General features: G+C 33.8%; 1 protein-coding gene across 1 annotated transcript in view; it reads left to right on the top strand.

Moving 5' to 3' along the window:
* The first annotated feature begins 2,673 nt into the window (after positions 1-2,673).
* The window catches only part of LOC118205143 (5'-AMP-activated protein kinase subunit gamma-1-like), a 552,717-nt gene continuing 528,667 nt past the window's right edge, over positions 2,674-26,723 (top strand). The window contains exon 1 of the mRNA XM_085824013.1: positions 2,674-2,768. The gene's annotated coding sequence lies outside the window, so the exon portion shown is untranslated. The remainder of the gene's footprint in view (positions 2,769-26,723) is intronic.

Below are 26,723 nucleotides of genomic sequence, written 5' to 3'. Positions count from 1 at the left end.
CGAAATAATTTAATAAATTCCACTAACATTATTTAATTAATTTTAATATTTAAGTAAAACGTTTTAGTTCAGTCTTTGTCTGTGTAGCTTTAATTTAATTAAACTATTATATACATCTAAAGTTATTAGACCCTTTCGAATTTAAAAACAAAAATATAGTTAAAAAAAAATGGGTATCTTATTTTTGTGTAAATCTTGACAGCCCTTAATGGAAAATCCAGTAAGGTTTTTGTTTCATTCGGATTAGACTATAGTATAATCAGTAAGTATGTATGTTTACTTACTGTATAGGTTACCTGTTACTTTAACACAGTTATAATTTTCACGATCCACCTACCTCGTTACCAAGTGATTAATTTATGTTTTTGCCTGCTTTAACCGTACCTTTTTTACATTTAATTACATTTCTGTTAATGCTTTATTTTATCATTCATTCAGTAGTCCTAAAATAATGTTAATATTAAATTTAATTATATTAGCTCAGCTGTTTTGAATTTAGTAGCTAATTAAACTTTCATTGAAAATCTTGGCTTTAAATCATTATTATTAATTATTAAACTCAATATAATATTTATGCTTTTCCTTATATTTTTAGTTAAGCAATAATTTTAGTCAGTTTTAATTTATTGATTAAAAATCAAGTAATAAACCTAATTTTTAATTAAAATAATATATTTTCATGTGAATTATTGTACTAATTTCAGACCTTTTAAAAGTAGATAACTGTAAATTGTTTCTAGAACAAGATATGATATTCTGAATTCTTAATATGGTATACATGTTTTCGCTGTTGCTAAGATTTATGTGCACTACAGTGTTCCCAAACTGGCGGCCCCAAAGCAATTTTATACAACCCGCGAATACATTTTTCGTAAATTAATTATTACAGAAATTTAAAGAAAATGTTTAAGATTTTAGCCATTTCGAACTCAATTTGACATCATCTTCTTACCAAAAACGAACATTCCGGAAAAGACAGAAATTGAGCTAATTGATTTGCAAAAATCTTTGAAGTGATATATTTGAGTGATGCAAAAATCTTTGAAGTGATATATTTGAGTGATGCAAAAATTGCATCACTCAAATCTTTGAATAAGATTAAGATTTGAGTGATGTAAATCTTAATCAAAGATTTGAAGATACAAATTTGATTAACTTTTGTTAGTATTTGTCAAAAGATAAATATCCTCAATTACGAACTTTTGCAATATGAATAATAGCTTCATTGGGAGTAAATTTACATGCTAACAGTATTTTTTTTATTTCGTACACGAAAATTAGTATACTTGCGAAATAACCGGACTGCCGATAAGTATCTGCAAAATGGTGATGAAGATACTTTCTAGTAATTTTCCTCCAAGGTTACAAACTATATGAAAATTGAAAACGCCGTGAGGTGTTGTACTGAAAGATGTAGTAAGAAACAAAAAAGTGTATCATTATTTACAAATGTGTCTTTTTTTCTGTTCGCTTCAGAGAAAAATGTAGTAAATAAAAGAAAGAGAAGAGGTTGCCATTATTCATTTTCAAGATAGAATTCTCTCTTGGATAGAATTCTTTCTAATTTTAATTAAAATAAGTCATTTTGTTGTTATTTCAATATATTACAATAATTTGAAGGAATTTCAATCTGAAAATTTTAGTATTTGGCGGCGATCGGTGCGTCGTTTGAATTACTAATTGGTATCAATAAAAATTTCTTGCAGATACCAGACTTTAAATTTTTAGCAAAATATAAGTATGAATTTTTCTTTGCGTTACTTTTATATGACAGATTTCTAGTACTTTTTAAAAAATTTAGTGAACAATTTTTGTCAAAAAATTTTATTGCAAGATGCCAGCTATTTTCAGATCGCAGTACATTTGCCTCGCGAGCAATTTGACAGCATTGGTGTAGTACAGGGTTTCTTAAACTTTTTCAGTCGCGACCCTCAGGACCCCATAATATTTACAAAAATTTTGTGAGACCCCATAAGCATTGCGCAAATCCGACACACGCGGGAGTGAAACTGTCAATTTTTTTCACTTGTACTGTGATATACTATTGCAGTTTTAGGTCATTAACTTTAATTTCTAATTTTAAGACATAGAACAATGTGAAAATCTTAAATAAGTAACAGACGAAATGACAGCGTCAAGTGCAAAGCGAGGGAAATGAACGTTCATATTATAAAAAGAATGCGTCGAAACGTTTTCGTTTTTTCTTTTTCTGTATTGTGTTATCTTTATTTTCAGATACATAGTGTAAGAATATTTGGTAATTGTAAAATTATTATAATAAGTTAAAGAAATATCAAAACTGCTAAAAATTTTGGTGACCCCCCCCTGCTGAAGGTCCCACAGTTTTCAGAAACCCTGATGTAGTTCATTCTAAGGTATTCTAAGGTATTTATTATAAGGTATTCTAAGGTATTTATTCGAATGTGCCAAAATTTCCAATTAAATAGTTTACTTAAATTTTAATAGATGGCGCTAACAGCGCGATGGAAATAATGCTGCATGCAGATACCCGGGGATATCTCCAAAAAACGGTGAATGGAGAGTTTTGAAAGCAGATAATGTGATTTTATAAAGTAATTCTTAGTTTAGAATAATTTAATTCAAATACATAAGATTTTGCTTATTTTTAAAATTTATTTTATTCTTAGCACTCCTAGATTTCAACTGAAGTAACACTGAATTTGCTCACTGATAAGTAATTCATATTTACAGCTTGTCAAATCTATCATCTGATTCATTCAACAGAAATGAAGACAGGGAGATAGCAGGTAATATACTCAATATTTATTTTTCTTATTTCAAATTTTGCAGGATTTGAACAGACGTGAGCTTAAAGTTTATTTTTACTTTTTCAACAATTTATTTTTTTATTAAATTATTTAATGAAATAAAATTACAACCAGTAGTTATTACATTAAAGGTTTTATTAAAAACATATATCTGAATATATATCAAGGATTGATATAATTCGAATGGCAAATATTACAGCTATATTATCGATTCAATATGTGTTTCATTTTGACTAAAATTACTAAGCATGGCATGATATTGCAATTTTTTTAATGCAATGAACCTCTCAGGAAGACCACTTCTGTCAGACGACCTTCTCTTGAAGTAACCAGTATTTCTAGGAACACAATTAAGTTACCGGTTCTAAATATCATTGATTTAATACCTGTATTTAATTGTGTTTTGTAAGACGACCTCGCTGAAACAAAATAAAATCTAGAATTATGGTTGGTTGTCTTAGGGAGATTTCTCTGTATTTATTTAAGGGAGTTAATTTTTGGTTAGAATTCGTTACTTTAGTAATTTAAAAACTACATTTCTTACTAATGGAATGGTGGTAAACAAAAAATAAATTTATTAATGGCTTGAAATTTTTTATCTATGTTTCCGAAACGTAACATAAATTTATGTTACATATATCATAATTTGATACTTTCAGTATCCTTGCATAAGATTTAAGTTCCTTACGGGTTTCTTAGAGAAAGCAGAGAAACAAAATGAGTTATAAATTATATTTTATTTATGTACACTGCGAGGAAAAAAAACAGTTCTACATCTCCCGTTCTACTGGGCCGATTGACGAAATTCAAATTGCGTTTTTCATGTCTCGAAAGCGCAACTTGGGATATACTTGGCACAAATATTATGTTTATATAGAGCACTGTTCCAATATTGGTATTCTGACACAAAATTGGACTGTTTCTGAAATGACATGTCACTGTTTTTGCATATTTCTATTCTACGACTCAAATTATGCCTAAATACTAAATTTTGTAAAATTTGATGCGAAATTTACGGAGAAATTCAAAAATTTAACTTGGCGTATTTTTTCAGTTTGCGCCAAGAATAATTAACTTGGCGAACATTTTAATTTATAGCAACTTATTTTCCTTTCCTTTTTTTACATTGCAGACGAGCAGAAAAGAAGTCATCGTTCATACTTTCAAATAATTTTAAAAAAGTTCGTAAATAACATTTGGCGTTATTATCGCTTATAACAAATATGCCAAATTTCAAAATGCTCCAATACATAAATTCACATGTATCTTAGAAAATTTTGAATAAAAAACTCTAATTGTTTGCACTTGTACCTAGAAATACATCTACTTTAAGATGATGTTAAAACTTTTATCGGTTATAATTCCAAATTTTTTTTTCAAAAAATTTATAAAAATTATTTAAAAATACAAATTTAAAAATAAACGACAAAAAATGGGCGATTTTTTTTTTTTTTTTTTTTTTTTTTTTTTTTTTGAGTGAACCTAAATTTCGAAATGTGAAAGGAAGAATAAAATAAGTTTAATAAAAAAAGAGGTATTAACAAATATATACCAAATTCAATTAACACTGAGGAGCTAAGATTTCGAGAGCTTATGTTTAAATACTACTCGTGCAATTTTTACAAAACTTGGCACTTTGGCATAATTTGAGTCGTAGAATCGAAATATGGGAAAAAAATGCTTTCGAGACATGGCCCGATTGACGTAATTTGAATTTCGTCAATCGGGCCAATAGAGCGGGAGATATAGAACTGTGCTTTTTTTTTTTTTTTTTTTTTTCCCTGCGCAGTGTACATTTAGTAGTGCACTGTACGTGTGGGATTTTTAATGCGTGCTTGTAATAATCGCAAAAGAAGTAGAGGTTATTAACTTAACATCAGTTGATTTATACGAATATAAGTGTGAATGTAACATAAGTTGATTTATAAGAAATTATGATAATAATTTTATCTTTTCATATATGTGGTGATTTAAAAATTTAGGCGTTTCCAGTATTAATAGAAATTTATATGAAAAAGGAATGCGAATGTAAAGTTTACATTTTTATGATTCTCTACACAATAATTTTTAAAAATTTATTTCAATAAACATAGAAAGTGGTAAAATAAAACGCACTAGAACCGTTCTGCGACATTAACGGTTTTCAGAGACGAGACCTGGCCTAACTCTACGGCATTTACGTTTTCATGTACAAAACCAGACTTAATTGCGGTATTTACGGCGTTTATGGTTCTTATATATTCCGCCTGGCCCAAATGAGATCTATGTAAAACCTAGATCCTAGCCTATCCTAGAATTATTACACCTAGAATTATTATTTGTGAAAACCATTAAGTACCTCAAATAGACATACCTGGCCTAATAATAATTTTATTTTTGAAATACATTTCCGCCTTAAAACAGATATCTTGCTGCGACATGTTATATTAAAAAATTCATTTTTAAAAATTATATTATATAGATAACCAAGGGCGTCATTTTATGACATGCGATGCATGTCTATAGATTTGAAATAGCAAAAAATAGCAGTCGTGAATTTTGCAATAAAAATAATCGCTTTCTTTCGGCGTACATTTATATTTGAAAAAAAAAAAAAATTCGTAGTTGAAATTTAATAAATCTACGAAAAGAACCAAACTGCGGATGAGTATTTACAATTTGTAAATGAAGATACCTTTTAGTAATTTCCTTCAAATTTACAAACTTTAAGAGAATCAAAACGCCGCGAGAGGTTGTAGCTGAATGGTACAGTAAGAAGCAAATAAGTTTATAATTATTTACATAACAAATATTTTTTTCTGTATATGTCATGAAAGAATCTAATAAATAAAAGAAAGAAAATAGAATCCATTGTTTAGTCTCAAGTTTTACTCCTCTTAGAAGGTTTTCGTATATTTCTTTTTAGTTAAAAGTAAATTATTTAGTAATAACTTCAATACATTACGACTGACAAATAGTTGCCTCTCAAAATACTCCAAAGTCAATAACGATTCACTAAAACTCCAAGCTGTTTGATAAAACACATTTATTACACCGTAAACGCATCGAAACTCAATACGTACATCTTTAAATATCACAAAAAGCTGTTTTTCTTTTATCTCAAAAACAAAGTATAACTTATTCTTAAACGAAAACAGAATCGAATAGAATTAGCAATATTTTACTGTTGTCAGAACCTAATTACTAAAAATCGTACAGTTACAAATATGTCAAAATGAAATTCAGCACGCATCATTCAAAGGTAAAAATAAAATATAAACAAAATAATAACTTACTTTTGCAACTATTTGAAAGATGCAATTTTTCGTAACAAGTATTTGAATAAATGTGAATCTGAAAATCTTAATATTTTGCTATCAATGGGTTTGAATTACTAATTGAGACCAAGAGAAGTTTCTTGCATTTACCGACTTTTAGACAGAAAATAAGAATAAATTTGAATTTTTTACGATATTTTTATAGGTACGTTTTGAAAAATGTGTGATATTTTTTTAAAATTTAGTTATCAAATTTGATTCGTCAGGGAGGGGAGATAAAACTTTGTAGCCCAAAGGGGCACTAGCCCAGAAGGGTTATTAGTCTCAAAACGGTATTTTATGGCGTTTCACAATAAACGGCAAATCACTTTTTAAATTGTTGCCATCAAATATTATAGCCCTGTATTATATTTTAAAAAAATAAATAACAAAGAATATGCATGAATGTATGTATGTTTTTCGCGTTGTGAAAAAAACAATACCTAGAGCCATGAAATTTCGAATAACGTTATCCTTCCCACGAACATGAGCATCTGGAAGCCTGAATGTTGAATTTCGAATTTGTTTTATTACCTTTCACATTTTGTAAAATTTTAACGAATTTTTGATTAACAAACTCAACGATTTCAAAGTGAGCAAAGGCAACATTATAAAGAAAAGCACTTTTATTTCCAGCGAGCGACACTGTCTATCGGAAATTTTCAGAATGTGCCAAACTGGCCACTGATTCATTTCTCACAAATACGAGAAATTGTTGTGGTTTATAACAGTAGTATCAACGGTACTTGCGTGTTATCGCAACCACCTCAGGAGAAGTTGCCAAATTTTCAGACTGTACCACGTTATTAGGCAATACATTATGTTTTTGTCACAAAATAATGGTATCACCTTCATTGCTTATTACATCCCACAGACCCATAATCAAACCATAAATATTTCGGAAAGAAAAAAGCCGTTTTTAAAATTAGAGCTTACATGCGTTCTTAAAACTTAGTGACGTCATACGGTTATAATAGCGATTAATTTGTGCTATGGTGCCAAACTTGGCAACTATTCTTTCTTTTTCAGCGAATTTTGGCTTTTTCTGTATTAAAACGTAAGTCTCAACTATAATTTCTAACATTTTCAGGCAGTGATATTTCACTTTTCGTATCTTGTGGTGCTAGAAATGATTGGGTTTTATAGCTACCAACTCTTCCATCTTTCATCACATCTCCTGGTGGATCTCTGAATCTTCCGGTTTTAAGCTTTTAGCCTTTTCTAAGGCTGTTCCAGCAATAAACGAAAGTTATTGAATGAATGAAACTTAAACTGGACAAATTCTGTTCTCCCGCCATAATGATTTTCCGAATAATTTTTTTCTGGTTAAATTTTATTTCATTTAAACTCTTTTTTTTTATTACATTTTATCGACACTTTTTTCAGTAAATTTAATTTTATTCGAACTGCTTTAATCTACTGCAGACATTTGTAGATTTTTATATGAGGTTTCAACTAATGTTTTATCAGTTAATATTTGTATTTCTTTTACTTCATTTTACAGTACATTACAAAGTTTTTACTGAAACAAAGAAGTTGATTCAAAATTGTTTACATTCTGCGTCAATGAGAGTATCTTAGGAAAACCACGAGAAGAAAAACTGAAGTTTCAATTCGCGTTTCTCGCAGAAAGGCAACATGCATATGCATTTATGTTTTCTGGATTTACCCCTAAAGGAATCTCCAGTTAAATCATATTCTGCTTCTGTGGTTACTGCAGCATTAGTCCGAATCTCCAAAGCAAAATGGTCTGGTATGCGCCTCACTTTCTCAGTCTGGTCTAATTTGTGCCGGACCAGTGATGCAAAAAATTGCGCCGAGGTTATTGGAACGCCACCAACACAAAATTCTGATTTGCTATCAGAGATAGATTTGGCTGAGTAGCTATTTTGATTTCTCGTGGAAAGAAATATATACATATCTTTCACTTTCAGTCCTGGGATAGATAGTAAGTAAATACTATACGCCCGAGAAAGTTCTGTAATTTGCGTAATTCTTTAAACTTTTTTACTGCAAAAGAAAACTAGGTCGATCTCGAGAACCTGTTTGTGGAAGTTACTGTTAAATATCACATTTAAGTTCTGTTATTGCCTGAATGATGTTTTTAAAGCATGATATACAAGTTAATAGAGTAGATGCGTTTTATCAAAATTGTTTCAAATGCTTTATCAAATTGTTTTCAAAATCACTGTTTGATCGCCAGGTTTAATACCATGTGATGACTATGCCGCGAATAAAAGTCACGGTTGTCGCCACAATTTCCGCTAAACTATAATAACATTATATTCTTACAATTTAGCAGTATATTGTTGCTAATTAGTGTTGGAAAATGTGTTATTTTAAAATTGTATATACTTAATAATATTTTGCTTTTTCACAATGGCAGCAAATTTCATTAATTATTTACAGTAATTATTACAGTATTCTCCGCTGTAATCACGTTTGTGCACTGCTATTTTTATAATATAAACCGGATGATAACATTCAACAATAAGAAATAGCCTTCAGAACAGCAATATAACTAATTTAATATAACTAGAAACATATAAATGGGCACTTTCACTACATCGTAAATAGGAAAATACAAAATTTTATTTATGAACTGTTCCTAATGTCTTTAATACAAAAGTTCGTTTACGAACGATTCATAACGTTTCTGGAAATTATTTGACCGATGCCGACCCTCATCCCTCACTGAAACTAAGTTGCTTTTTTGGCCTAATTTTAAATGGTTCAATGAAATCGAAACCAAGCTCTGTGGATGAATTTCTTTCTTACGTGATATAGCTTTATATTAATAAACAAATAATTATAAGTTTTATAACATTGATAATTTTTTGTAATAAAAGGAATATTCATTATTCCGATCAGTTTCGCTTGCATACAAGGTTATTGATCCCCCCCCCGCAGTCAACCCCTAATCATCACCGATCCTTTTTAAAATTTCATCAACCCCCAGAGGGTCAATACCGATTCCAGTGGAAATCCCTGTTTTAAAGTAAGATTAGGGAATTTTTTGGGTTTTACTAAAAATTGTCAAGTATCTATTATTTGATCCTTGCTTAGTCGTCTGCTATTAATACCTACTAGCGGGCTGCAGCCAAAGCAAAATTTGTAAGTTCTATGTACCCCTGAAAAGCAAATGCATGAAAACATTTCAATATGAAAGAAATTAGTTCATCCTTTCCAAGCAACAGCCAATTCGTAAGTAATATTTTTATTGCTGAACTGGGGAACAAAAAATTTGACATTTCAAGTTAATACCCGTGACGTCATGATTTAAGTTTAAGGTAATATAACAACATTTCTCAATATTAATAAATGAATTAACGGGGCAATTATATATCATGTCGACTACACTAACCTGAAACAAAAAAGTTGCCAACAGCAACTATTTATTTAAAATGCTGACATTAACGAACAATTTTCGACATACAGCGACGTCGCATGCTTTCTTCAACATCAGAATATGACCTTATAATAAGAATAATATGTTAAATGTTCGGCAATGGTATTTTTATTTCATATTGTGTAAAACTTACAAATTTTTTATTAACGAACTCTACGATTTGAAAGCAGCAATAGCAACACTTTTTGAAATAAATCATTTTTATCTCCAACGCGCGAGACTGTTGCCACTTGGAAAAGTGAATGCAAAAATTGGTGTTTTCGGGGTTTTGGATGGGAACAGTAGAAATGGCTTCCCACGAATTTTTAGAATCGGAAATAATATATTTAACCCTTAGGACTCCTATGTCGAGTTTGGCTCGACATCGTATTTCTTACACGAACTCCTTTGTCGAGCTAGGCTCGACATTATAAATTGTATTTTCTAAAATAATTTTAAATGTTTAAATCTATTTTTTTTCTTTCATATATTTTGTGATATGTAAATAAAGACTAAATTTATTATGCGTGACCAAGTTAGATAATTTAAAATTCTTTTTAGTATTATTTTAACATATGTCGAGTGCGGCTCGACATCATGTTTCTTACACTAACTCCTTTGTCGAGCTAGACTCGACATTATACATGGTAATTTCTAAAATAATAAAAAATGTTTAAAACTGTTTTTTTTTTTTTTTTTTTTTTTTTTTTTTCAAATTTTTTGTACCATGTAAATAAAGACTAAATTTATCATAGTTGACCAATTTATATTATTTTAAATCATTTTTAATGTTATTTTTACATTAGGATCAAAAGAGTCATCAAAGAGTGTCGTGTAGTGGTCGAACACGCTACCCAAAGCCTCTGTTGTATTTCAGGGTTGAAATGACTCCAAACTAAAGTTATAAAACAATAGCGAGAATTTTAATAAAAATATTAATGTAAGAAGTTAAGATTACATCAATCTGGTATGTGGATAACACTTAATCCAATAGCACTTCTAAACGATTACAAATGTACTGTGCTAAACAGCATATTCGGAAAGATTAGTCCGTGCTAAATCTCCTAGCACAACAAAATACTCCAAACAGAACAATACTACCTCCAGCATTCCCGATGGACATACGGTCTTTTAGCTTGGAAAAGTTAGCTCGTTGAACGTGCAGACGATAATTTCGAACTCCCGTACACCACTCATTGAGGTATTCGACTACGCTCTCTTGAAACAACCTCGCTTCACGACGTCCAAACCTCGACTCCCTCGCCGCCTGTCATAGGCTAAATCATAGCGAGAATATCCCCTCTATTAAGAAACAGGCACAGTTGCAATCTCCAAACCGCGTTCCAAGTCCCGTGCAAGAGTCTAGGAACTGTATCCTTGGAGGGCGAGATGAGGAACATCTGCGTGATCTTGTCACAGTAGTGCTGTCTTCAGGAAAGCAATTGCCTGACGCTTTAGAGAAAAATCGTATTTTTGTCGTTATTGATATTTTGTTTACAGAAAAACACATGTTTTAATTAAAATAATAGTAATTGAAATGTTATATTTATTTATTTTATGTACTAATAAGTATAAAAATATAGATGCCTTGAATCAAGAGAAAACAATCATTCACCAATGAATATGAAAGCAGTGATGACGAATGTATGACTCAAATATCATGAACTTGAATTATTGAAAGATGATATTATAAGGTATTTCTCCCGCCTTCGTGGTGTGGTGGTCTGCACGCTGGGCGCGTATTCCAGAGGTTCGCGGTTCGATTTCCAACGAAGGCGTTGTTAATTTTTCATCTTGCTTACCTCTAAAAATTACCTAATATTTCTACAATATAAATTTTACAAAAGCGTCTGAGTTATTGTTTTCGGTTCCTTTTTAAACCGAGACCGATTCTGACGAAGAAATTATCGTAAGAAGAAGAAAGCTTATAAACGATAAATGAGGATAGCAATGAGCAATCATCTATTTCAACATATAATTGGCAGTTTGTTGGAAATGATGAAACATTATGGACAAATGTCACTGAAGAAGACAATTATCATCATAACATAAAATTCTCAGTTGGTGAAAATGTTCTTGGGCCACAAGTTCCATCCAGCTGCACATCAGCTGTAGAACCTTTTGAGTTGTTTTTGACTCCTACTCTACTAAAAATTACTGAGTGAAACTTATGCATACGCAGCAAAAATAATATCAGAAAAAACACCGAGCAAATATTCCATTTGGTAAAATTGGAAAGATGTAACTGAGAGTGAAATGGGAGCCTTTATTTGTGTCATCATCAGTATGGGTCTTATTATTTCCCCAGCTTTAGAATCATTCTGGTCTCAAGCATTTCATTTGAAGATATCATTTTTTAGAAACATTTTTTCACACAAACGTTTTTTGCAAATATTTTGGTCACTACATTTGGAAACAATTTCACACTTAAAAGACGGGGACAAGGATAGAAAGAGTGAGCAACTTTCTGGATTTCTGGCTCAAAAATTTATGGAAAATTATAAATCTCGTGAAAATTTGGCAGTTGACGAATCTACAATCTCGTTCAAGGGGAAAATAATCATTCTCATGTCTAACCCTAAAAAACCAACAAAATGGAAATTTCGAGTTTACGTTTTAGCAGATTCTAAGACAAGTTATTTATATACTATATATGTTCCATACTATGGTAAAATTAAACAGACGGCTTAATTAGACCAAATCTTAATTTCACTAGCAGAATTGTGATGCAACTCTACCGAAATTGACGAAATTCGATTTCTGAAGGTAAAGGGTATCATATTTTTCCTGACAGATTTTATACGAACCCCACTTTAGGTGCAGAACTTCTAAAACATAATTGCGTTTTTACTGGAACAAATTATGACCAATCGAAAAGGACTACCAGAAATTTTTTTAAAAAAAATTAGCTGTTAGACATAAAATAGCGTATAGAGAAGGAAAAACGTTAGTAACATGGCTTGACAAAAGAGTGGTCACAATGTTTAGTACAAAACAATCTTCTGTTTCACAATCTGCGAGAAAAAGATCAAAGCTGACTGAAAATGCTAGTGAAAACGAAATAAACAAACCGACTATCATAATTTAGGTTATAGACAAAATTTATTGATAAGTTTAATCAAAGACTTTCATGCTCCTACACAAAAAACTCGGCCGATTATCCACAGATGATACTATCTTACGTTTAGATGGGAAGACTTATTTTATTTTTTTTCATAAAAAACACAAGGACTGTATGATGTGTTCCAACCGGAAGGTCAAAGGAAGGAGAAAAGAAAACATTCAATTGTAATACTTGTGATAGGAAACCCGGTCTTTATCCAGGAGAATGTTTTAAAAAAATATCATACTTTAAAAAATTATAAATAATTAAGGTAAATAAATTGGTTAAATATATAAATTTATATATATTTACTATCCTACTACTTAATATAATCAAAAAAATATCTGTTACACATTCTACGCAGTTGCGATACAACCTTTTATTGAGATCCTCTATTTTTATCTATTTGGTAAATGAATTAAGGAGTTGTTGGTTAGTAAGGAAAAAAAAACATTAAGGAGTGGAAAGGGTTAATGTTTGGCAAAACTAGTTTTATTTCAGATTTTGTAAAACTTAGAAATTTTTTATTAACAAACTTTACGATTTGAAAGCGGGCAGTGGCAACACTTCTCGAAATAAAGCAGACAGTACTTAAGTATTAAAGCAACCACCTTGGCGCAAACTGGCGACTTTCGTGACTTATAAAAGATTAAAAAAGTATCGATATTTATAATAAAAGATTCCGAAAGTATCGATACTTATTGTAAGTCGGTAAACATTATGAGCATTTGAAAAGAAAACATAGTTTAATCATTTAAAATGCAATTTTTAATTATTAAATAAGTATCACGTGATTCATTAAAAATAAAAAGCATTTTTCTGGAAATCTTTCTGAAATTTTTTTGTGCTACTCTTCTCCCCAAGTACACTGCGATCTATTTACATTTAAAAGATATCAGAGAATTGCGGAGATCCGGCGTCACGCAATCTCCGGTAACATCGGCTATCTGCCAAATGCATCTCTTCGTTGTTCCCTTTAGAGATTTTGCTTCAAAATTTCTGTGTTCTTGAAGAAATTTTACTGCAGTTTCTTCTGTCGCTGGCAAATTCCACAAGATTACATTTTAAAATTAACTTTAAAGCAAAAAATATCACTATGTGTTAATAAAAACTGCTGGGACATGGAACATAACAAAAAGAATCCAAACGAAAATGGCAATGCTGCTTGACGGAAGGACTGTTATGAAGTTGCCTGAAGAATGATTATGTGCATGGTCGCCAGAGTTGGCACATTCTGAAAAACTTGGCAACTTCTACTAAGGTGGTTAGGATATCACGTAAATACCTAAAAACGAGTTTATATAAACGCCCCAGAAAATTACAGAAGGATCTCAATCTTATTCGGAGATTTGCAGAAAAATGTTTGATTAATATTTGTCCATACTTGTAAAAATACTCTCGATTACGAATTTTTACAATATGAATATCGCTGTGTTTGGGAGTATACTTACATGTCAACTGTCTTGTTTTTTCGCAGTTGAAAATTTATAAGAACCCGATTGACCGAGGAACATCAACAGTTCGTGATGAATATAGTTTCTAGTAATTTTTCTTTAAGATTAAGATGAAGCAAAATCGAAACGCCATGAGGCCATGCAACTGAAAGCTGTAGTAAGAAATAGAGTCGTTGATAATTATTTATTAACAAATACACGTAGTTTTTCTATATGCATCAAAGAAAAATTTAGTAAAGAAAAGTAGAATAAATGCTGTAATTTATTCAAAGTTTGTTCCCTGGGAAAGATTTCGTAATTTTTTTAGTTTTAATTTAAGATAAAAAGAAGTTATTTAATGGTTTAATCAACACATTAAAGTAATTTACACTGGTGTGCAAAAATTAAGGACGAGACGGTTTTTTCAATATAACTTTGTACAAAAGCTTTCCAAATCAACACATTTAATACCGTAAGATCCCCAATACGTAAGGACATGAGTAATGTAAGCAACACTTACTAAAAGAGAAATCAGAGGGATAAAAAGAAGCTTTATTGAAAAAGTAGCATGGAGCGCAATGCGACTGAAGGCCGAAACATCCCTGTGATGGGTGTCCGGCAAGAAACATCCGGTCTTTAATAGGGGATATGATCTCCCCTGACTGCTAGGCAGGTTTCACAGCGTCTGCCCATGCTGAGAATGAGGGTGTCAATGAGTTGTTGAGGCATTGTTGCCCATTCGTCTTGCAGCGCCAATCGAAGCTCCGGAATCGTTACTGCTGGTAAGGTACGAGCTGCCAAGCGCCTGCCTAGAAAATCCCATACATGCTCGATGGGATTGAGATCCGGAGATCGTGCCGTCCACGTTCAATATCCTCACTCTCTAAGAGCTGTTCGGCAGCTACTGTGCGATGACATGGTGCATTGTCGTCCATGAAAAGGAACTGCGGACCCATAGCGCCTCTAAAAAGACGCACATATGGAAGAAGAATCTCGGTACAATAACGGGTCCCGTTGACTGAACCTGCGTCGAAGATGTGAAGGTCTGTACGACTACCAAGCATGATGCCTCCCCAAACGAGAACACCGCCACCTCCATACCTGTCCCTTTCAATGATGTTCGAGGGATGATTGCTGCTTCCCCGCTCTCTCCAGATGAGTATGCGATGAGAATCGCTACTCAGACTGAATCTGCTCTCATCTGTAAAGAGTACTCGTCCCCATTCATTGTCTCTCCAATTCCGGTGTTCCCGGCACCACAGAGAACGCCTTCTCCGATGGGCAGGCGTTAGAGGTACACACCGTACAGGGCGTCGTGCAAACATACCACCACCGTACAGTCTTCTGGCCACGGTAAAACGCGATATCGGTCGTCCAGTCGCCTGTGTCGTGTGTCTAGCGATTTCTCTCGCTGTCTGTCGCCTGTTTCTTCTGGCCTGTAAGGCAATATACCGGTCATCTGCGGGTGTGGTTCCTCGTGGACGACCACTACTAAACCCCCGGATAGCTGTTCCTGTAGTTTGAAATTGTCTCCAAAGTCGTGAAACGATGGTGTGAGCAATTCCGAACTCTGCAGCCACACTTGTCACACTGCGGCCTTCCTCCAACTTCCCAATGATTCGACCTCGGGTAAAAGCATCCAGATGTCGTCTAACAGATTGATTATTCGCCATTTCTCGCTGAGGCAGCAACTCGGTGTGATTTTAACTGCTATACGGCGTGCAATCTCTTTGCCAGAAATACTGATCTTACACCGACAACATGCTTTATACTACTCAGACACTCCCCCATTACGTCTACTTGCATATCTGCGCATGTGCTACCGTACATCATCTTACTTAATCTCCTGATTGGTCTTTCTGTTCGCTCTGCCTCTTCGTTCAACTGCTATGCTAATTTTTCGACTTCGTCCTTAAATTTTGCACACCAGTGTAAAACACATGTCAATCTGAAAAATTAATAATTAGCTGTCAGTATGTTTGAATTACGCAATTAAAACTTAATTAAATTTAATTAATAAGTTTTAAAATTTAATTTCTTTTTAACTTTCCTTTATTTTGGAAGGGGAAAAGAATTCGGACAGTCAGTTGCTTTCAGATATTGTATTCGGTCCGCATGCAATTTGAGTTTGAGACCACTGTATGTAAGTTTTTGTTTTTGTTTTTTAAAGCGAGCACCAGCCATTTTTAGGCTTTCGCCACTACTAAGACAGGAAGCGGTGATCATTTTATTATGGAGGCACCTAATAGGCGCCATTACTTCCTGTGAAGGGACAGACAATTTAGATGCATGTCTCCTCCAGGATTCGAACCCAGGCCCTTTGGTACCGCAGTAGGCTCTCCTAACCACTATACCGATAAGCTTTTGTCATGGCAACTAACCTGGTGATTATATGTATGGAAATGGGATGCGGTTACTAACATTTTGTAATCGCTTGTTTTAGGATCAATTAATTGTAATTTCGCAAGCGTCTTGTCTTGTCAGGTTAAAAGTATAGGCTAGTAACCATATCCTAAGTTTCTTTTGCGTTTCGAATTCCGTTCAGGACCGGATCACATATACGTAAACACGTCTTCTCCCTTCACAGCCCACGGTATCGTACATGCGATTAGCCGAGTCTTGAGGCCCATGATCACAGCGGGGCAATTTCAAAACGGAAAGTTTTGATTTAAGTTTTTATGCGACATTAGATGGCGGTTGAAGTTCGTTATATTTTCGAATAATGTTTCCCAGAGCTGTATCTTCAATATGCGCTGTCCGTTCCGGTTTTAAACGCTTAAACAACTGCACAGAGGGTTCTGTTTTGTAGCGCGCCGGGTTTTTGTTTTTATTTTGACGGAGAAATCAAGAAAACAGTGCGTAATATGCAAAAAAAAAAAAAAAGTTCCTTAAAATAATAATTACCAAAATCGCAAATTATTATCAATGCAAAACTCGCAACGTAGAGCTTTGTCCCGAACACGGTTTTGAAATGTATTATAAGCTTAAAAAAATTTTAATATTATTCAATAATTTTCTTACATTTATCTTATCTTTTGTTGCATTCAGTTTTCTAATATTTTTCTATATTTCGACTGCTCATATGCAAGTATATAAAATTTTTACCATTTACCTACTCTGTTGGGAAAAAAATGGATAGATCAGTTTTTATATTCGCTAAAAAAACTGCTAAACTAGCGCAAGGTAGATAACTACATCCTAATAGGACTTTATAAATGCGAATATTTCATTCATTTCGTTATATTTATGATAGTTCTTTGGACATAGCTTGTGGTTTTACAGGTAATTTGTTGAAATTTTTAAAGTCTCCATTCCTCCTCTCCCGACAGTGTACGTATGTATTTTTTTTTTATTAAAATGAAACTTTTTTTGTTTATTCAAGCAGATTTTAATACAATATATTCAGATACAATCATAGATAGTATACAGATGATAATATATTGTAAATTTGAGCGTGTTTAGTTGCAGTAATGAATTTAAATGACTTTTTAAATGGAATTTAGGCTTAAAAAGGAAAATCGTCTGGTCCCATTCGTACATATGCTTTCAGAGCGCGCGGAAATAAGGGAGCGCTTTTTTCTTTTTTCGCAGGTTAAAGGTAAAGAAACAACAAACATTAACAAAATAATAAAGAAAGTGACTGAACTAAGTGAGCAAATATCGTTTGAATGCAAGAAATGCAGCTAAGGAAAAGAGATATTGCGTACATTGTCCTTGTCCTTATTTCTAATTAGTAAGTTTCGGTTTAACTGCTACGGCTTTTGAGCACTGCGAATTTGCGTGAGTCGAAGAATTAATTACGGAGACACTACCAAGCTGAAAAAAAAAATAATTACTGCAGTGGTAGTTATGGGGGGCTGATATTGCTAAAGGTAATGACAAGAACGCTGGGCTGGTAAAAAATTGTATGTTTCCTGAATTTCCGGAGCGGGAGGAAAAAGTATAAATACATCTCCTCGTACAAGCAATTTCACATTGTAATTATCTGGATGATTATTTCAAGCGAATCAAAGTAAAGAGAGAGAGAGGACGAGTGACCTTCAAAGTGTTTACCAGGGCAACTGGTCTCTTTTTAGAAAAGCTTTTTTGAAATATGTGATATTTACACGGCTGCTTGCATTTAGGCGACTTTCCGAATGAATTCCAAGGTCACGCGATTCTTTTCCGAGCACGACCGTTTATTTCTACATCTCAGCGAAATGACTTTTATTATTCAAATTTGAAGAAGGTGAATAATACGGCGCCCGGGAAATATCGTCTGAACAAAAATAAAAATAAGAAAACCAGAAAAGTGAGATATATTCTGCGTTCTTTTTTTTCGCGAATGCATGCATAATGTTGCATCATCATCCTGCATGCTTACGTAACATTCATAATTTTATTATTCTGTATATGAGTTACTTTCTTTTATTAGAATCGTTCTCAATTATGCATAACAGAGTATGCAAATGCACGCATACCTCGAGATATTGCGGATTTGGGTTTCTGTTCTGTGCGATAAAGTGAATAGTCCAATAAAATGAAAGGCGTGTATTTTTTGTTTCTCGCTGCACTTGCAGCGATTCCCAAGTCCCCGCATGCCCAGGAAAATAAAATAATAATAATAAAACTGAAACGGTTCATATTCGCTTAAAAATGTCTCTTTTAAAGTTAAATATAGTTTATCAGTAAGGATTTTCGATAAAGATCGCCAAGTGGAATACTGAAACATTTTAGAGGATATTACATGGATATGCATTTAGACCATCGGTTTCCAATCTTTGTCGACTCGTACAACCTTTAGAACTATAACTTATTTTCGGAAAGCCCCATTCCACCTTTAGGAAAATATATCTTAAAATAATATTTAAAGTAAACTAATATAGATAATTACAAATTAATTTATGTAAAGACAACGCTGATGGAACGAGACGGCTTCCGTCCTAATGCGGCCTAATACACGCCTATCGGAATTAAGTGCCGCCCAGCCTTGATTAATCAACCATGTTGCGACCCCACAGAGCAAGGGCAGGCAAAGCAGTACCAGTACGGTCCCTGCTGAGCCTTACTCTGTCCCGAGAGCCCTCAGACCTTCTGTGAAGTCTGTTATTATGACCCCGTGGTTGAGACTGCCTAGGTACAGATCCTAACCAGTACTTCCCAGGCTTTCGCCTGAGTCAACTCCCGGGGGGGTTATGTAAAGACAATCAAAAGTATGTCACCTGCCCTCGCATTATATTTAGTGATGGGGATGTGCTGGTATTTTTTTTACACAAAGTATCGAAGTCTGGCTCTGTTGATGTTATCTTGCAGTCGCATTTCATATTCTGCATTTAATTTGTTGCATTCTGTCTGTGTATTTTGTTTTAATTTGTTGTATTCCTATTTAAGTGAGTATTTTGTTTTTGTACCACATACGTAGAGAATGATTTTTCACTTATATACTGTTACAAAACGCCCAGCTGCGGTAAGATAACTTCCCCATAAGACGGGTTTAGCCGAAATTTCCAGAGGAAAGGCAGGGTTGCCAGATTTGGCGACATTTGGTGACAAAAATGGCGATATGCCATAGACGGAACAAGAACATTCTAGAACAAATTCTTACTGGTTTGCCCCAGAATGTTCTCGAAGACCGGCCAAAAGCTATATAAACTCTGCCTGTACGCAGAGTAGTTGTATATCGAAAGTTTATGAATGAGGATCTGGAGTACGCTGAACTTGAGTCCTTTCCCGTGAAGCTGTCTTCACCGTTATAGCCTGATAGCCTGAGTTGCTGATATTTTCAGCGTGTTTGTCGCAGTCTTTCGACGACTGTAAACGTATTTTTTGGAACTCTCCTAAGTAATATTAGCTAATAATTTTTTATTCTTCATCAAGCGTTGTCGTCTGTCGCTCCAATTCCAGGAACCAATAGAACGCAGCAATACGTTGTTTTGCATGGCATTGAAATATTTATAGGTGAGTGAGAAACCTGTGTAATCTGCATGAACCTGCTACCAAAAATTTAGCAGCTTATCTTGCTTAAATTTAGAGTTGAACGTTGAATCTGTTGATATATCGTTAAGTTCTGATTTAACGTACAACTCGAACGGATTTCTTTCATTCAGTTACACTTATTTCCCCCCCCCTGAAAAATATTCTCTTATAGTTTACTTCAATTTAAAAAAAAAGATGACTTTTTTATTTTGACCCGCAGAACCACGGGTATTCGGGGAACACAGTTTGGAAACTAACGAAAGGATGTTATATACAATATTTTCTGTATATTTGAAAAAATATGTAATATAATTCTATAAAAATACTGAATTAGATAATTATATATTAAATTAGATATGTTATAAACTAAATTATTAGATATGTTATGAATTCAATTTTAATTATATATATATAAGAATTAAATGCATTTTTATTTAAATCAATCAGATTGCAAACTAAAAAAAATGTTTTTAAGAACTGCGTCTGTTGCTTTTAAATAGTATAGTTTGCTATATAGTACCAAACAGATTAAATCTGTAAGATAAAAATCTTTTACCGAATGGCAACAGACTCGAATGAAAATTCAAACAACTCAAAATCGGGTTTCGAGACAGCTCTTTCGGGCTAATAAATGAAAGAATAGAAAGAAAAAAAAGAAAAGAAAAACCCAAAGGATTCAGATTTTAACTTTGCAGTCTAGGATTTTAAATGTCATACAAGAGATTTTAAGGTTTTTTTACGCTCTCATTGAGCATCGCAAGTTACCACACTCAGCTATTGGACTCACTCCTTTTAACGCAATTGTTTCGGTATTTTTAGCTTTATTATTAAGCACCACTTTCTTTGCACTTATACATAAAATTCCACAAAATATTTAAAAAAAAAAAAAAAAAAAAAAACCCAGCATATCTTTAGAATTTCCGATACAGTTTTACAAATTACGGCACATATTTTTAAATTCGTTGTATTATTTCTTTCAAAAGTAGTCGCTCCAGTGACCCGCCGCCTAAAAAAGTTGTTATAAAAGAGAAAGGAGTATATAATGATTTTAGTGAGCCCAACTAGTGTGATTTCATTATTTTTCAACTTGTGTGATATCATGAATTTCAAGCCTTCAATTGTGACTTCTGTTCTTTTTTTTTTTTTTTTTTTTTTTAGTTTCAAAGAAAAAGGTCTTTTACATCCTTCTGAATTTTCATGTGTTATATAGATAGATAGATACAGATAGAACAAATAGATTATTTTGTATATTATCTCCTTTGACAAAAGAAGTTAGAATTCTATTGAAATTAAGTAACTCATTAACATATTTAAAAATTGAATCTTGGATAAATTTAAATTGGAAACATTAAAAAGGTATAATTAAAAGTGAAAATGCAATCAATAAACCAAATAATCATCATCATTGACTGGAAATTAGTTGATTTTTCAAGGGGAACAAACTAATTTCTAATCAATGTTTAAATATGCTAATGAGTTTATGGAGTTTCAACCTCTTCTCTTATAGCTATGTGTGTGGAACCTCGAGAACTGGTAAGCGAATAATCGCTTTAATTCAGGAAGAAACAGAAACATAAACTCAAGAATGGTTAATTACCCTTTATTTCTCAAAATAAGAATTTACAGACAGCTCCTGTAGTAGAGTGTACAGAAAAACCTCCACTTGGGCTTGAACTCAAGAGTATTAAGAAATCAAACTTAACTAATGTTTAACTAAACTGATATAACCGAAGCTACCAAAGTTCTAAAGGAGTTGGCCTCTAAATGTTAACTAAACGGCGAAGCTATCAAAGGCCTGAAATACGGCCAAGCGTAATAATAGCTTAGAGAGAGTGTAGCATACGCGCGGCCAGAGTCGTAGCTAGGGTTTTCAGCGCCCAGGGACAACTGAAGATTTCGCGCCCCCGACTGCTTGCCAAGGATGGAAAACATTTAATTCTAAAATGTGGTAACATCAGTTTGGCGCCCCTTGGATTCTGCGCCCGGGGACAGATGCCCCCCTTGCCCCCCCTCTAGCTACGCCCCTGCGCGCGGCTAGTCAGAATCTCTGGCTCTAGAACGAAGTCACTCGAACTTCGACTGAAGTACTGCTCTTCCTTCATTTGCATTAATCGCTATTCTAAAAACACACTCTGCCAGGAAATTGTAAGCTGAAATTAAGAGAGACAGGAAAGTAGCTTTAACTAAAAATAATTGTTCAAAACTTAGGATAAATCTTACAAGTAGCCTAATTTCAATAAAATTCTAACTACTTTTGTCAAAGCAGATGATATACTAAATAATCTATTAGAAAATAAATTATTATTTTATTGCTTTGCAGCTTTAGCGTAAGTATTAGGCAATTTATTGCGATTAATGAAATTACTTATTTGAATCTTTGATTATATATATATATATGCGTTTGATTCAGCCGATTGCAATAAAAAAGGAAGATGCGCAACTAGATGCTATAGCAATTCACACAAAATTTCAATGTGCTACGGCTAATTGTTTTTGAGTTATGCGAGATACACACATACGTATAGACGTCACTAAAAATCAAATTTTACAATCCGTTTTGTGGTAAAGAGTTTTTTATACTGTCCTTACGCAGGGCGTAGCGATGGGGGGGCAAGGGGGTGTATGATGCCCCGGGCGCCGCTCGCAAAGGGGCGCCAAATGGTCTCCAAACAAGATTTTCCGGCAAATTTCAGTTTTTATTTTGATCGATTTGTGGAAAATATATTTAAAATTAATAATTATTGTAATATAATTAATTAATTATTTTCTTGATTTGTCTGATAAAATGTTTGCAGTACATCAACCAAGTATCTGCGCATATAAAACGTTCTTTCTGACCACTTTATTTCTCTAAAATAGAGATATATTTTTATTTTTTTAAAACGAAATGCACGTATAGCTCTCGTTTTTTATTTAAAATAATAACACGACATTGTCCCAAATTTCTCAAACATGTCCAGTTTCCAGAAACCGATTCCATAGTCTGGAAATGACATTTTGGGAAACTCCTAACGCTTCCGCTACTATGGATTGCGTTTGACTTTCGTGTAAACGAGTGATGTCCTTCCTGGCTACCGATTCAAATAAGTCATCTTGTTGAGACATCGTATATTCACTGCTACAAAGCATTCAACGCGTGTCAATTGTTTTAAATCTTCTATTACAAAAGGAGTGATGCAGGTCGCTCCTTACTCCTTATCTAAAACGCATAGTTTTGGACGTCACAGACTAAATTTGCATATTCTCAACTTTGCAAACGTTATAATTTTCCTTTATAATCTCTTCTATTTCCTTTTGTTTCAAAGGTTGTTGATTATATGGTTATTTTATACCAACCACACAATATCCCCTAATTGTTTGAGCAGTGAATGTGACTGTAAGGTGTTACTTCGCAGTAAAAAAGAAACGGAACCTAAAACTCCATCACAGATCTATAGAGAAAATGTTTTTCCAAACCTAAGAGTCGCACTTCAAATACTCCAGCTATTTCATTATCAAATGCTACCCGTGAGAGTTCGTTCAGCAGATTTAAATAAATTTTGACATATTTACAATTAACGATGGGACAAGATCCCCTAAGTCATCTAGCATTTTTAAGTGTGGAAAGAGAAAAATTTGAAAGGGTCGACTTTGATGAAGTAATTGATAAATTTGCTTCATACAAGGCAAGAAAAATGTATACACAGTAATTAATAGCATTAATGTATTATAATATTATATTATTATTAATAAATACATCTACTTATCTATAATATATATTAAACTTTTAATTGTACACTGACTACCAATAAGTAATTGGACACCTATGCAAATTACGATATCTGCGGTCCTAAGGTACGTCATGGACTCCGCCGGTATATATCGTGTAGGAAACAGCATCGGCCTAAGTCGCATGCAAGATGCCTCGCAATTCGGAGCTCTCTGATTTCGAGAAAGGTATAATTATCGGGTATCACAAATGTGGCCGATCCTTAAGGGACATATCTAGCGATTTGAAGTACCCAAAATTGACAGTGGCCTATGTGATTAAGAAGTGGAAGGTGAGCGGTGATTGTCGGAATGTTCCTCGAGTCGGCAGACCAACGAAACTGGGAGATACAGACCGACGAGTGCTGTCCAGAGAAATTCGGAAGAACCGCACCCAACCGATGGCCCTAATCCGCGAAAAGTTTCAACAGGCATCCGGGAGTATTGTTTCAATGAATACCATCCGTAAGGAAGCACATCTGCTTGGTTTTCATGGTCGTGCTGCTGCCCATAAGCCTTTGATCACAAAGTCCAACGGTGCTGCTCGGTTAATGTGGTGCAAAGCACATCGAAATTGGACCGTAGATCAGTGGAAACGGGTTCTTTGGAGTGACGAATCAAGGTTCACCCTTTACCTTTCGGATGGTAGAGTCTGGGTCTGGCGTCTACCCGGAGAACGTCTCCTGCCAGAATGCATTGTCCCAACAGTCAAGTTCGGCGGAGGTGGAATTATGGTCTGGGGTGTATCTCCTGGTATGGGCTGGGACCCTTGGTCCCCATTCATGGTAAGCTCAACTCCGATGCCTACTGCACTATTTTGGATGACAATGTGCTTCCTACGTTGTGGCTGTTTTACGGGTTGGACCCCTGTTACTTTCAGGACGACAATGCCAGTTGTCATGTTTCGACGTTAACCAAAGCTTGGTATGGTGCCAATGGAGTTCATCGAATGGACTGGCCTTCCCAGAGTCCAGACATGAACCTTATCGAGAACCTCTGGGACGAGTAGCATCGCCGAATTTAGGCGATGCTACTCGTCCCAGAGGCACTACCCGTGCAAAATCGGTGAAGGAACTTCTATGTCTTCTCCAAGCCGAGTGGAAGAAAATACCACTAGCTGTCATACAAAGACTTGTGGAAAGTATGCCCCGGAGGGTCCACGCTGTAATTACCTCTCGTGGAGGCTCTACCAACTATTTATTTTGAATAAAGTTAGTTTTTCTTTTCTATCACAGGTGTCCAAATACTTATTGGTAGTCAGTGTATAAAAATTAGACATTTTTAAAAACAATTATAAAAATATGTGAAATAAATAATACTTTAACTAATTCTAGATCATCGTATGTCTGATTTTTCTGCCGACACAGATACATTTCCGAATCCAATGCTAGTGCAGTTAGGTAGTGACTATTCTTAATATATTTTAGAGTATTTTATGGCAGATTCAGCACTTTATTATTATTTGCATTATTTTCTTATTACGAATATATTCCATACATTATACTGTAAGTGTTTTTTTTGTGGGGGGGGCGCCAAAAAGTTATTTTGTCCCGGGCGCCAGTTATGCTTGCTACGCCACTGTCATTACGTACAGACGTTAGGTTAAAAAAATAGTTCAAATGGATTCGGGTACGATATGATGAATATATCCGTTGAAATCTGATAAGCAATATTTTTCGCGATTTCAATATTTACGTCAGGATATAAAAAAAGTAACTACGTAACACTAGATTCAGATATATACTTTCTGAACGTGCTTGAAATTCATTATTCAGTTCAGAATTCTTTGTCAAAAAGAAATATTTACTAAATACAGAAATAAAAAATTAATCCGCGTGAAAGTAGTAACGGCCATCTAGTCTAAATCACCTTAATTGACGAACGCAAGTGTTGGCTTAGTAGTAAAATTACTTTTCGAACAACGGATGAAACAAGAAAGATAGAATCGGACAAGGAAGGCAAAGGACGAAGCAGCTCTACTTTGAGGTGGGGATGAAACGAGAAAGGACGAAACGACACTGTAAGATCCTCATTGTTCTGAAACGTTTGGCTTCCTAGCCAGTTCTTTAGCACAGAGAAGAAACGAAAATCACTCGCCGCAAAGTCCGGGATCTAATCCTCGTGATCAAATAGGCAAAATATTTTTGCCTATTTATATAGGAGGCCATTTAAACTACTCCAAAAGATGGTACATTACAGCAAATTCATCATTTATTGATTTTCATCTCTTTCCTGAACTGAAGAACTAGCTAGAAGGCCAAAGATTCCAGAACAATGAGGATATTCAAAACATATTCAGGCTCATCTCCATTACTAGAGTCAACGTTCATCGAAGAGGCATAGGAAAGCTTCTCCACCAGTGTTGGGACAAATCCCTGAATCTCCACGACGAATTTGTCTAAAAGTTGTACTGAACCGTGTTTATACATAACATTTGGTTATAATTTATAGACTAATCCTTGAAAAATGAAAAACGCCTGCACTTAGAGCCGCCCAATTTTGATTTCGAATTTGTTTTTGATTTGTATCACATTATGTGCAAGTTTAACGAATTCTTGCTTAACAAACTCTGCGATTTGAAAATAAGCAGTAGCAGCGCTATTTGAAATAAAACATTCTTGTCTTTGCATCCTTTAAACATCGCCTGACTCTTGCAATTGGGCAAAATGTTAGATATTTATCTTTAAATTTTTATCTACAAATTCCGCTATTTGAAAGCAAGGAGTTGACACTGCCTCAGATAGAATACTTATGATATCCACGCACTAGCGAGTTGCCATTCAGTAAAGCGTAAGATATTTAACTTTCAAATTCAATCTTTGTTACTGAGTAGCAAACCAAGCGTTGAAAAATAATAAACGCAGCTCATAAGACTTTTGCCTTCTACTTTTCAATCGGATTGATTTCAATAAAAATGCATTTAAATCATAAGATGGCTCATCAGAAATATTAAATATTTTTATTTTTTCTACACTAGCTGGACTCATTGAAATCATTATATACCTTTTTCAA

Source organism: Stegodyphus dumicola, chromosome 9, assembly GCF_044657685.1.
Source record: "Stegodyphus dumicola isolate Sdum_Otavi_A_Nest chromosome 9, ASM4465768v1".
NCBI classification, from domain to species: Eukaryota; Metazoa; Arthropoda; class Arachnida; order Araneae; family Eresidae; genus Stegodyphus; species Stegodyphus dumicola.
This window is presented reverse-complemented; position numbering and strand designations above follow the sequence as displayed.